This window comes from Lynx canadensis, chromosome B4 (assembly GCF_007474595.2).
Source record: "Lynx canadensis isolate LIC74 chromosome B4, mLynCan4.pri.v2, whole genome shotgun sequence".
NCBI classification, from domain to species: Eukaryota; Metazoa; Chordata; class Mammalia; order Carnivora; family Felidae; genus Lynx; species Lynx canadensis.
This window is the reverse complement of record NC_044309.1, coordinates 15,583,924-15,596,782: the sequence shown is the minus strand read 5'-3', so window position 1 is coordinate 15,596,782 and position 12,859 is coordinate 15,583,924. Positions and strand designations below refer to the sequence as shown.

The 12,859-nt window shown below is 44.4% G+C and overlaps 1 protein-coding gene across 5 annotated transcripts in view; it reads left to right on the top strand.

Annotated features, from left to right (window-relative positions):
* The window catches only part of RSU1 (Ras suppressor protein 1), a 203,775-nt gene that overhangs the window by 44,873 nt on the left and 146,043 nt on the right, over nt 1–12,859 (top strand). The gene's annotated exons all lie outside the window — the stretch shown is intronic.

Genomic DNA, 12,859 nt, shown 5'->3' with positions numbered 1-12,859 from the left:
CGTAATTCTCAGAATATGCAGATCCAATTATATTGAAGAAAACGAAGCAGTTTTTTTAAAGCCTGATAAATTAAACCCTTTTCTACAGAGCTCATAGATTGTTGAGATGAATGAGAAAAATTAACTGTCCCAACTCATCAGAATGACCTTCACCAGTGTGCAGCACCTTTCTGTTCTGAAGTCTCTAGTCAGTTCTTCTTCCATAGATTATTTGTCATGCCTTATGCAAAAGTTCTTGTGCATGGCTTGTATGAAATTAAATCGAGGGGGAATATGCAAAATAAATCGTCTGTGTGTCATGAATTTATCTTGTGACAATGTCAAAACAGCTTGCTGTTTGCATTTTAAGAGAGTATAAATGTATTTATAATACAGAGGCTTTGATCAATAGCTTATTTTTTTTAATTAGTGCACATTTATCAGTTTGTTACTATGCCATCATTTGAAAGATTGGATTTGGAGAACTACATACATAGTATCTTGGGGTCTAGCAGCTATTAATTAGACAGTATCTATCCGATGATACCGGTGGTTAGTTTACTATAAAAAAATTGACGTGCACTTGGGAGTTTGTCTTTCCTTTTGGTTCTAGTTAGTAAATGAGCCTGCAGGGTCATCATGCGGAAGAATCTGTTGCCCCTGTAGTCCGGGACCAGCCAACTCTGAGGCCACTGGGTGAAGTTGGAGAAGCTGACTCTCAACGTGTCCTTAGTTCAGAGACGGTGACCCACTGATCCCGCACTACAAACTGATACGTTCCTATTCTAGGATCTCTTCTCTTGGGGTCCTACTCAGTGCTACAAGGAAGCCAGCTGAAGTGTAGTGTGTTAATTCTTCCACAGTCTATTTTTAAATGGAATGACTTCAGTTATGAGAATTTCAGAACGGTGGCAGGCTGTGGAGAAAATAAATGCGGGGGCAGTTTGGATCTGTCCTTTTGCAGATCATAACTGGCCTCTCTGGGGAAGCTGATCTTGAAAAGCGTTTCGTTTTACTTTTTATAGTAAGACTCTCAAACACGATTGATTGAATAGCAAAAATTTATATCTAAATTATCTGTTGACTATTTCTCCTAAATAATCTGTGTGTGTGTGTGTGTGTGTGTACTATGGAGAAGGGTGGGAGAAGATACTCTAGGAGGTACATTTCATTGGTGTATATATTCTTTACAGACGTTCTTAATATTTCATAACTCACCAGCCTTTTTTAATAGGGTGAAACTGTGTCAATGGCCCCTAGAAAAATGCACATAGGTTTTGTGGATCCTATAAAAACCATCCATAAATTCTTTAGGGGTGCATGTAACTCAGATTTAGAAACCCTAGAGTAGGGGAAATATAACAGTATATTTGCACTGTAGATATACTGGTGCTGTTTCTTAGAGGTATTTGCTGGAAAATTGTACAAAACTTTAAAAAGATGACTTTTTTTAAATAATTTTTTTTTTAAACTTTTATTCATTTTTGATAGGGAGAGACAGAGTGACAGCAGGGGAGGGTCAGAGAGAGAGGTAGACACAGAATCCGAAGCAGGCTCCAGGCTCAGAGCTGTCAGCACAGAGCCCGACATGGGGCTCGAACCCACAGAACCATGAGATCATGACCTGAGCCGAAGTCAGATGCTGAACTGACTGAGCCACCCAGGCGCCCCTAAAAAGATGATTTTCAGTACAATGTGAAATTCACTTTTGATAACTTGTAAAAAATGTTCAAAAGCTCCACCTACTTTAGCTACTGAAATTTACATTTTGTCAAATAAGAATTTGTAATCTTGAGTGGAATGCATATATATTGTTAACCTTAAATATAAAACTACCCATTGTTTTACCAGCAAAAATGGGCTTATTCGGGAATAGCAGAGAATTGCAATTTGCTGTGGCAAAACCATAGACAAGTTGGGAGAACAAAGGAGAGGGGCACCTCCTCTGTGGAGGAGAGGGAGAAGTTGGGGATGCTGTTATAAACAAAAAGCCCGTTGGCGTAAACTGGTTGCTGGAAGTATAGTGGTTTTTCATTGGCTGAGTTGTGACTGTCTCTCATTGGCTGGCCTGTTGCCAGGGGGAGGAGGTAAGCCTTTCTTCCTCCGGCAGAGATGGTCAAGTGGTATCTGTGTGCAAGGTCCAGCTCTTCCTCTTGGGGCTACAGTTGGCAAGCGGTAGGACGTGTGTGCCCCCCCTGCTGGCCTCCCAAGTCCATTTTAGTGAGATTTCCCTTTGGTAATTTTCACAGTATATACATATTTCAGTTCCCTTAAAACCTTGAGAATGAATGCCTTTCCCATTTCAATTTTTCTTTCTCTTTGCCAGTCAGCCTACTAGGACAGAACGCCACTCTGATGTGATTGGCCACCAGTTAGCAAACTCATCCACATCCTTTTCAGATATTTTTAGTGTGAACCCTCTTGTCTAATTTTTGACTCTTCCTGTAGCCTTTTCCTCCTGCCTGAATATATGCTTTTCTGATCACCTGCTTCGTATCTGCAGGACCTGCCCCTCTTCAAATCTTACTCATCCTTCAGAAAGTTGAGATGAATTCTCTTCTTGCCCCACAAAGTCCGCCTGTCCCACCACGTGCACTGTGTGGCAAATGACATGTAAGGCCCTCCCAAGTTTCTTAGACTCTGAAGGGCCGACCTTACATACATCATGACTAGAGCGTGGAAAGAAGGGAGGCAAAGAACTAGCATGTATTGACGTCCTACTCCCTGTCTGATAGAAGCCACAGGCCTGGAGCCATCAAGTAGCTGGAGCTGGAAGGTGGAGGGCTTTTCATGGCCTCCAAGCTTCTGTGCTCACCACTGCCCTGCTGCCCCTCCCAATGATGTAGGTGTGCCATTTAAATATCCCACCCCTGTCCATCTAGGAGGAAGCTTGGCCCTGGATCTTAACATATTCAGATGGAAAAGTAGGGAGAAGTCCAGAAGTTAAAGGCAAAGGTGTTATTCTTAGAGGGGGCCTTCCCAAAGCTACTGGTGCAGGTTGTGTGGATTTTTCTAGCCATGGGCATTTATCCCCCACTCTCTTTCTTCCTCATGTAATTACTCTCTTCCTCGGCATTGAAATGTAAGATGGGGAAAGAAGAGAAGCAGCCCTGCGTGCTCTCTTGCTGAAGTCATTCTTAACTGTAAAAGAAGACACAAACTGTTGGCAAGCATGTTGTGTTTGTGTATGAATTTGATGTCTCCCTCTTCATGTTAATATTCGAGGATTGAGGGGCATCTGCCTGGGTGGCTCAGTCGGTTAAGCGTCCGACTTCGGCTCAGGTCATGATCTCACGGTCCGTGAGTTCGAGCCCCGCGTCGGGCTCTGTGCTGACAGCTCAGAGCCTGGAGCCTGCTTTGGATTCTGTGTCTCCCTCTCTCTCCGCCCCTCCCCCTACTTGTGCTCTGTGTCTTTCTCTCTCTCTCAAAGTTAAATAAACATTTTAAAAAAATATTCGAGGATTGAGTGTGTATCATATAATGATATTTAAGGGCCTGGAATAGCTCTTTTTATGACACTGAGCTTGCTTTCTGCATTGATTGAACTTTGGTTTTGTTTTCACATTCTCTTCCTTCTCACCATGTCTCAGAACTTCTTAGGCATCTTTTTCTAGAGAAATCTCTGTCCTTTGTCCTTCACTACATGTCACTCCCTTCCAGACCATCGAATGCCACTGCCTTTCCTCCCAGTGCTGCTTCTCTCACCCAGCTCCCTGCTTAAAGCTGTTCACTGACATCCTGCCTTGCTGGCAGTGAAGTCTCAGCCCTGGACTGTAATTCCCCAGGTATGTTCCTAAAAGAATTCCGGCTTTGGAAGTCCTCCTCAAGATTGTGTAGACCATTGCTTGGTTCTCTCTGGGCAGTTAATAAAAGATTCAGAAATCAAGTAAATTTTGCATCCTCAGAGGAGCAGAAATCCGTGCTTGTCAGCTTTTTAGGAGATTTGTTTGGCCTCGCGTACATATTTTTTATAGCCCAGGGACATATATTTTTGCATGTTTGACTTTATACTGTAAAATCTGCCGTAACGCTTGCTTGTAACTTTTCTTCCCAGATTTTTGTGGAATTGATTATTCTCAATGTTGCTGAAAGAGGAGGGTTTTGTTTTGGGTTTTTTTGTTTTGCTTTGTTTTGTTTTGGTTTGGTTTTTTGTTTTTTTTTTTTGTTGTTGTTGTTGTTGTTGTTGTTTTTGCAGTGAATTAAGTCAGGATATTTTTGGTTAGTAAAATTACTTAAGCTGCAGAACCTTAAGGAGGCCCGTGATAGGATACAATAAATGTGTACCTCTAGGTGTGGTGCTTAGTAAATACTGTTGATTAGCTATAAGTAGCATTGCTGCTGTCGTTTGTAAAGCTAATAATGGTTTGGGGGATGTTGGCCTTTATTGGGTGGACATTTAGATATTTTGGTATTTTACTTTTACCTTGAGGAACATGTAGATCCTTTTAAATGAGAACCTGTTTTACTGTTTCATAAACTTTATGTTTTTAAATAACCCATAACTACTGTAATTCACTGTTTTAATAGCTGCTTTGGGGAAAATCCCATGAAATCTGTAAAGCTGGTTAGCATTAGTATACTTTTGATCTAAACGTTCTTGGGCTAAGATATAATTAGTTCGTTACCCACCTTGTGTTTTTGGCCAGAAAACAAAAGTCATTAATCACTATAAATACAAATGACCTTTTTCGCATATAAAATTCTGAAGAGCGTAATTGTATGCGAGACTAAAGAGATTCTTCTTTACAGGTAATCATTAAAATGGCATTCAAGACTGTGATTCCTAATTTGCTGGAAGAATTGGCATCTATATAATGAGTCTAGACGTCCTGTCTGTAGTAGGAATAGACGAATGTCCCTGTTACTGAGGATTAAAGGGGCTGTCCTTTTACTCTGGCCAGGAACGCCCCAAGTTCATATTCTTGTGGTTTCTGTTCTTTTGGTTTCTTCCCACCTTACCTCATTCAGAGTACAGGGGGATGGATGGTGGTTGACCAGGACTGAATTCATTCAATACCGGGGCAAGGAAACGTTTGCTTTCGCCACTTATGTGATCTTTCTTCCCTCACTGTACGGAGAATGAATAATCTCACTCCTTTGGATGTATTCGCATAGTTTTCGTAATTTTTCTAATAACTTTCTTGTAGCACTTTGTCTTAGGGATCTAATAACTGGCCTCATTTAACTACCTGCCACCTTCCCTTATCCTTCTCTGTTAAAGAAATCTTACAAAGCAGCAGAAGCATGTCAAAGTCTAACCGAACATGTTCATTTGTTATAGCAATCAAGTCTCTTTTTAATATAAATATAGGGTTTGGGGAAAGGTTTGGGGAAGGAGTGCTGTCTGATTTATTTTGCTCTGCCTTGTCCCATATGGTGGTGTCTTTGGGCTTTGTGTGGCCTGTGGGTCAGTGGCACTCCGGAGATCGGCGCGAGTTGGTAGCATTTCACCCATTGCAGGGCCAGGAGCACACCCACCACTGGGCCATGTGCTGGTCTCAGCCCTGGCTGTGGGCAGTGGTTCCTATTAAGAACCCTCTCTGAGTCTCCCTCTTTGGACCCTTGGGGCGGGTGGCAGTCCCTCCCTGGTTTCCCATGTGGAGGCAATGGCTGAGCCCTGAATTCAGTTTTACAAAGAGGCATGCAGGCCGAATCCTCTTGGCCTTCATGCTATAGCCTAGTGCCTTTCCTTTGTAGGAATCTCCAGATTAAATAAAACCCCCCAAAACAAAAAGCCTGGTGTTTCTGCAAAAATAGTTAGGCACAGCGTAGTTCTAAGTACTCAGAAGTTTGGTGGAAGGTGGCGGGTAGGGTTCACAACTCCGGATTTCATACCCGTGCTTATGATGAAAACCTACATGTGTTCTGAGCGGCTTCCGGCTTCCCAGCAGCCGTGGGTGGTAACGTGGTGCATGGTCTATTGCTGCCCTTTTGTAGCTGAAGAGGACCCGGCTGTCGGTGCCAACCATATGGCTCTAAAGACCACTGCCTGACCCGCTGGCCCTTCCGTGGGCTGCACACAGGCGAGCGCCTGTCCTTATGTTTTGCAGGGTGCCTGCTGCTCCCAGAGCCTGTCACTCTTCTCAGTTTTGTTTCTTTGCCTCGGGCCACAAGATGCTTTTGTTCGAGAAGCCCCCGGATCGGCTGCACCCCAGCTGGTCTGTCTGTGCTGTCATTACCACCCAGCATTCTCCATTTAATTCTCCGTGTTTTGACAGCCAGAAGTGTAGCAAGGGGCACCTCTTCATAGGACCACGCTTGGTCATGATGAAGTTGCTGCTAAGTGACTTAATTCGATGAACTGGGGAATTCAGAACTTTGCCTCTTACATTGTTCTTTTTCCTCAGTACTGATTGCACCATAGAGATTTGTATGGGTGTCACTGAAGCAAATGAGAGTTCGTCCACCCGACGCACAGCAGACCAACAAAAACTGACCAAGCTTTTGCAGTGGAAGAAAATAAGCTTTATCTGTTGGTCTGGTGCCACCCAAGAGAGTTAGGGGGCTAATACCCCAAAGTCCTGAACTCCCCAGTAGCTTACAGGTGAGGATTTTTTTAAGTTCATTTATTTTGAGAGAGAGAAAAAGAGTGGGGGAGGGTCAGAGAGGGGGGAGGAGAGAGAAAATCCAAAACAGGTTCCATGCTGTCAGCTCAGAGCCCCACGTGGGGCTCCATCCCACGAACCCTGAGGTCATGGCCGGAGCTGAAATCAAGAGTCAGACACTTAACTGACTGAGCCACCCAGGTGCCTCACGAGTGAGGATTTTTTTTTTTTAATTAAAAAAAATTTTTTTAATGTTTATTTTTGAGAGCGAGAGAGAGAGAGAGAGAGAGAGAGAGAGAGAATGTGAGCGGGGAGGGGCAGAGAGAGGAGACACAGAATCCGAAGCAGGCTGCAGGCTCTGAGCTGTGAGCACAGAGCCCTACGCGGGGCTCAAACTCACAAACTATGAGATCATGACCTGAGCCGAAGTCAGACGCTTAACCGACTGAGCCACCCAGGTGCCCCACAAGTGAGGATTTTTAAGGGCACGGTTTGAGGCAGGGGTCTTCTGAGAAGGTGGATGCTGTTGATTGGAGGCCCATGAAGTCACGTTAACAGATACTGCTTAGTTACTTCTGGTGCTACTTCATCTGCTCCCATGGAAGGGGTTCCATCCCAAGATACTTGGAATCTGAAAGATACCTCCGTTCTTCATGTTGGAGATTTCATCAGGGTCATTTGGTGCTTCTGTGTTGAGGGCGTTGCTGGTTAGCTGCCTGTAGGTGCTCAGGATAACTGGGTATGTGTGTAAGCTAGTGGGGTTGTGTACTTCCTGTTCCTTTGATAAGCAGGAAGTCCCGCCTCTTGGGCCTGGTTCTGTGTGTGCCAGGCCCAGCTGTGCCTGGGCGCCATATGACCTCTAGTGTTCCTTTTTTCCTCTGAACTGAGGATGTGGATGCTACTTCCTGGGGAAGCAGAAGCTGACTGGAAAGTAGGATTATAGCCCCCAGGTTGGGTGGGCCAATCAACCATCTAGATTGCCTTTGTGGGTTGTTTTTTTTCCCCACTTTTCATCAAGTCAGAGTCTCAGTAGCTTACTGAGGTGACAGAGAAGTCTTAATTTGGGTGATCTTACTTAGCATTATATCGTGAAGGAAGGGACATAACGTACTGGATTAATGATTTTGATGTCCCCAGTAAACTAAAAGTTTTTTGAACAAAGCGTAGTCGTCCCTGGACAAGCAGCATCAGCGTCCCCTGGAAACTTGTTGAAAATGCAGAATCTTGGGCCCCATCCCAAACCTACTGAGTCAGGAGCTCTGTGGTTTGCATTACCCACCCCCCATCTGTGCTGTCAGAAGCCTTCCAGTAATTCCGATGTACTCGAATTACATCGAAAGTTTGAGACCCCCCCTAGAGCAGCATTATCTAGAACCTGTTGCAGTGAAGGGAATGTTTTCTATCTGTGCTGTCCAAACAGCAGCCACCAGCCATTTGTCATGTGGCTTGTGTGACCAGGCAACTGAATTATTAATTGTACCTAATTGCAACTAATCTAGATTTAAATTTCTTTTTTCTTTATTTGTAATACTTTTCATCCAATTCCCTTCCCTCCCCCCATCTTCCACCTCTGGTAACCATAACTCTGATCTCTTTTTTTCTGTGAGTTTGTGTGTGTGTGTGTGTGTGTGTGTGTGTGTGTGTGTGTTGTAAGCTCCCACGTATGAGTGAGATCATACCGTTTTCGTCTTTCTCTGACTTACTTCACTTAGCATGATGCCTTCCAGGTCCATCCATGTTGCTGGAAATGGCAGGATTTCCTTTTTTATGGGTGAGCGGTGTTGCGTTGTGTATACACACACCCTGTTTCATTGTCCATCCACGCATCGGTGGGCATCTTGGTCCCTGTGACTAATGCCGCAGTGAACACGGGTGCAGATATTTTCTGGAGACAGTGATTTCATTTCCTCAGGATGAATACCCGGAAGTGGAACTGTCGGATCATATGGTAATTCTAGTTTTAATTTTTTGAGGGACGTCCATACTGCTTTCCGTCGTGACTGCGCCTCGGACAGCCCAGCTCCAGAGTGTACCTGTACTTTTTTTATTGTGTGGATGAACTAGTAGGCTTTTAAAAACAAGTTACTGGTTACGGAATTGTTAATTTTACATCCCCGAACAAAACGCTCCTCAGGTGAAGGTCCGATTGCCATGACAGTCGTTTCTTCGGGTTCTTCCGTTGCACGAGACAGCTGACTCTTGCTCGCTACTGGGTCAACAGTTGATTAGAGTTGGAGCGCTCTGGCCTGTCCGTTGTGTCCAGCGAGTGGTTTCTGAGAATTCCTGCGGGAGGGAGCCTCGCAGGGGGTGTTAATGTAGGAGATTAGGCAGGTCCTCTTCCGGCCCTGACTGGGGAGCCCACCCCGGGACTTGGGCCGACTCTCGTCGGGTTGTCCCAGAACTGCAGAGGCCGACTGCTAAGTCTGGCTGGTTCGTGCTTCTCACGTCAAATGAGAATAACGTCCAGGTTCTAGATTTAGTAGGCCCTGAAGGAAAAGAGGCTCCTGCTGGGCTCGTTAGTCTCAATTGTGAACTGTCAGAAGATAGCCTGAGGCTAGTCCCTGGGTATAGCTCCTGGGGTGGCAGGACCACATCTTTGTCACCTTTGCTAAAATACAGCGGGAACTCTGGCCCGAGTGTTCCCAGTGGTCCTCTGATCCTGTGACTAAAGCAGAATGTGGCATCTAGGAGCCAGGGAACGCCTGAGAGCGGTCAGGGACCTCTCTCTCAAACGTGGCAACTGGAGTCTTAAAATCAAAGCAGCCGTTTTTGACAGAAAATGACACTCAGTGCTCTGTCACAAGCAAAGTTCTACATGACTGAGCTTCCTAATTGAGGACCTCATTTGTTGCATTATTTAAATCCATATTGTTGATTTTCTTAATCCAGCTCTTTGGAGAATCGTAGAATGTTGAAGCCAGGTGGAAGAGAACTTAGAAAGGGTCACAATCCAGCCAGGACTCCTGTGTCCACACAGCACACGGCCCTCTGTTGCCCTTGTGTACTCAGCTCCTTGTTGTCTCTAGACTTCGTGCTCAGCTGGGGTCACAGTCACAAACTGAACAGATCGACGAAAAGGCATGTTGCAAGGGCGTAATTAGAAATACATCGGGGGGCACCTGGGTGGCTCAGTCAGTTAAGCATCTGACTCTTGTTTTGGGCTCAGTTCATGATCTCACGGTTCCTGAGTTCGAGCCCCACTCTGGGCTGCATGCTGACAGTGTGGAGCCTGCTTGCGATTCTCTCTCTGTCTCTGTCTCTCAAATAAACTTTAAAGAAAATAAATCTATCGAAGCTGACCATTCACTTACATTTTGAAATACTTCATGCTAATGTGTCAGGCAGAGATCTTGAAAAATTTCACCAGAGTATTCTGACCGGTGACGTATTACTGCCATTTTTTTCCTAAAGACTGCATTTGTTCATCTTGCATGTGTGTATAATTTAGTTATTGCACAGCTCATATTGTTAACTGGTTCTTTTTTTATGTATAATTTCATTAGAATTAGTTTTCCAAGCCCAAGAGCTGTTTCCCTTTATCTACTCTGAGACTTCTTTTGTAATTTACTTTCTTTAAATAGATCACCTTTCTCACTTTAATCCCAGACGTATTGAAATGCTAGGTGTTAAAAGTGTGGCTCTATACACATCATAAGCATTCTCTAAATACTGGCTGAAAGAGTGGATGCTATCCCATCCAGCCAGGTCTGCATGTTAATTTCTTCTGATTTTTGCTAAGGCCAGGTGGTGGGTATTCGGTAATTGAGAGAGAATATTAGCTGTGTAATGTTTTTCCCTTTTTAGCTTGAATGGAGTCTCAACAACAAAATTCATATGCATACAAAAGGCTGGGAGAAGTAGAGTAAATTGAATGTAGGGTTATTGTTTGTGTCCACAAAACAAAGCCCTAAATCACATTTAGCATAATTTGTGGTTTTAAATTGGACTGATTTAGCAAGGAGAGTGAAATAATCTCTCATCCTGTCAAAAAGGCGATACCTTCAGACCAGCATTTAATTGCATTGGCAGAGTAACTTGGGGAAGGCAGCAGTAATTCTGGCTGAATTATTCTTGGTTTGTGGCTAAATTGAGATCATCATTTTCTCCTGGTTGCACTAACTTTCTTTATTGCTCTTCAAACTAATCAGATGAATGCAGTGAGAGAAGCTTAGTGGTAGCTGGAGGGTGCACAGGGGAAAAGGGTGAGGTCCCCAAGCAGGGCTGACTAGCAGGGCTGTAGTCATCAGTAGAGCTGTGCCCTACACACTGAACGTTGTGGGGAGAGAAGAGTCAGCTGACAACACCCAGCGACTCAGCAGGTGCACCTGAGTGAACTTCTCTGCGATCCTTTATGCGACGTGAATGCCGTTGATTCCCCGGAAAGTGTCTCCCCGACCACACACCTATAAATGTGCTTTTTGTTTCCGATTCTGTGTCTCCCTCTCTCTCTGCCCCTCCCTCGTTCATGCTCTGTCTCTCTCTGTCCCAAAAATAAATAAACGTTGAAAAAAAAAAAAATTTTAAAAAAAATAAATGTGCTTTTAAGGCCAAATTGTACAGGTAGGGCTTCTATGCATTCATGTTGGTATCCAAGAGTACACTTTCTGGAGGTTAATTTCTAGCTGCCTCAATTTTCCCATGGAAACCCACCCTTTTATCTCCTCCCCAAACCGTCCCCTTGAGTAACTAACTGTCTGTGCCTTGTGCATTTTCCATCGGGACCGCTGCCACCTCCCAAGTGTCTGAATCCAGACTGATTCATATTCCTCACAATCCCTTCCTCCAGTGAAAGCATTTCCCTTGCCTTTACCAAGCCTTCTTCCCTCTAACAGAAGTCAGATCATCGATACCTTAGACATTTTATGAAGCTGAAATTGAGGACTCGGAACTGTAACGAACAGTGTGCCTGCCCTCCTTATTCTTGTTCCGCTGGGAGTTATGCACCAGAGCTCCCGCAGCGGCTCCCTCCTTAACTATTTCAGATGTCTGTTTGGAATCGGATGTATACCTTTGTAGTGGTTCTAAGTAAAGGTGCTCCTGGTTTTTCCCAGTCTGCCGGAGTGCGCCCTGGAAGGTGTTGGGATGGGAAGTAAAGGCACTGACATAAGACATGACCCTTTGTTGTGCTGTACCCAAGGCCCATGTCAGTGGTTTCGGTAACATGGGTAGTCTTGGTGTTAGAATTGACATGAACCGTGGACAAGCCAACGGTTTGTATCAAATGTTTGTAGGAAGGCTGGATTAGCGATGGGGGGCATCTGTTACAGATCTCCTTGCTACCAATGGAGAGTTAGTACTTTTGAGGTAAAGATGCCTTTGGCCTGCAAGTTGATATTTGCAAGTATATGCTCTAGGGAAGGAAGACTCTTTTAGATCCTCATTGGTTTATCTTAACCTTTGATCTGCATGCTAGTATTCATATCATGCTACTGAGTTGGTTTTTCATATTTCTGTGTAATAACAGTGCATTGATCTGTTGCTAATCTGATGTAAAGTGTGTGTGTGTGTGTGTGAGAGAGAGAGAGAGAGAGAGAGAGAGAGATCGATCAAGGTGTAAAGACCAGAAACCAAAATCATGAAAGAGGTTGGTTGAATATTTCATCATTTGAGGTTGAACTTACGTTGTGATTTAGTGCAGTGTAAAGAGAACAGCTCTTCATGTGGCCCCTGGGGTGGCTCAGTTAAGTGTCCGACTCTTGATCTCAGCTCAGGTCATGATCTCATGGTTCATGAGTTCGAGCCCTGCATCAGGCTCTGTACTGACAGTGGGGAGCCTGCTTGGGATTTTCTCTCTCCTCTCTCTCTCTGTCCTTACCTACTCATACTCTGTCTTTCAAAATAAATAAAAATGAACTTTAAAAAAAGAAAACAGCTCTTCAGATATCAGATTATTGAAACACCTTGATGAATGTATCATTAACCAGGAAGGGCTTTGGCATTTGCGGTCTTCCTTCAGGTAGAGGTGCAAGGAAACCCAAAGGAAGAAAACAGTCGTACTTGTGAGGCATCGTATGGCAGTTATAAAAGAATTTATGCGGGGCGCCTGGGTGGCGCAGTCGGTTAAGCGTCCGACCTCAGCCAGGTCACGATCTCGCGGTCCGTGAGTTCGAGCCCCGCGTCGGGCTCTGGGCTGATGGCTCAGAGCCTGGAGCCTGTTTCCGATTCTGTGTCTCCCTCTCTCTCTGCCCCTCGCCCGTTCATGCTCTGTCTCTCTCTGTCCCAAAAATAAATAAACGTTGAAAAAAAAAATTAAAAGAATTTATGCTTTGGAATATTCACCTATGGGCTATTAATGGCAGCCTGAAATTCTCTCTTGCCCTTTAAAGAAGCGTTTT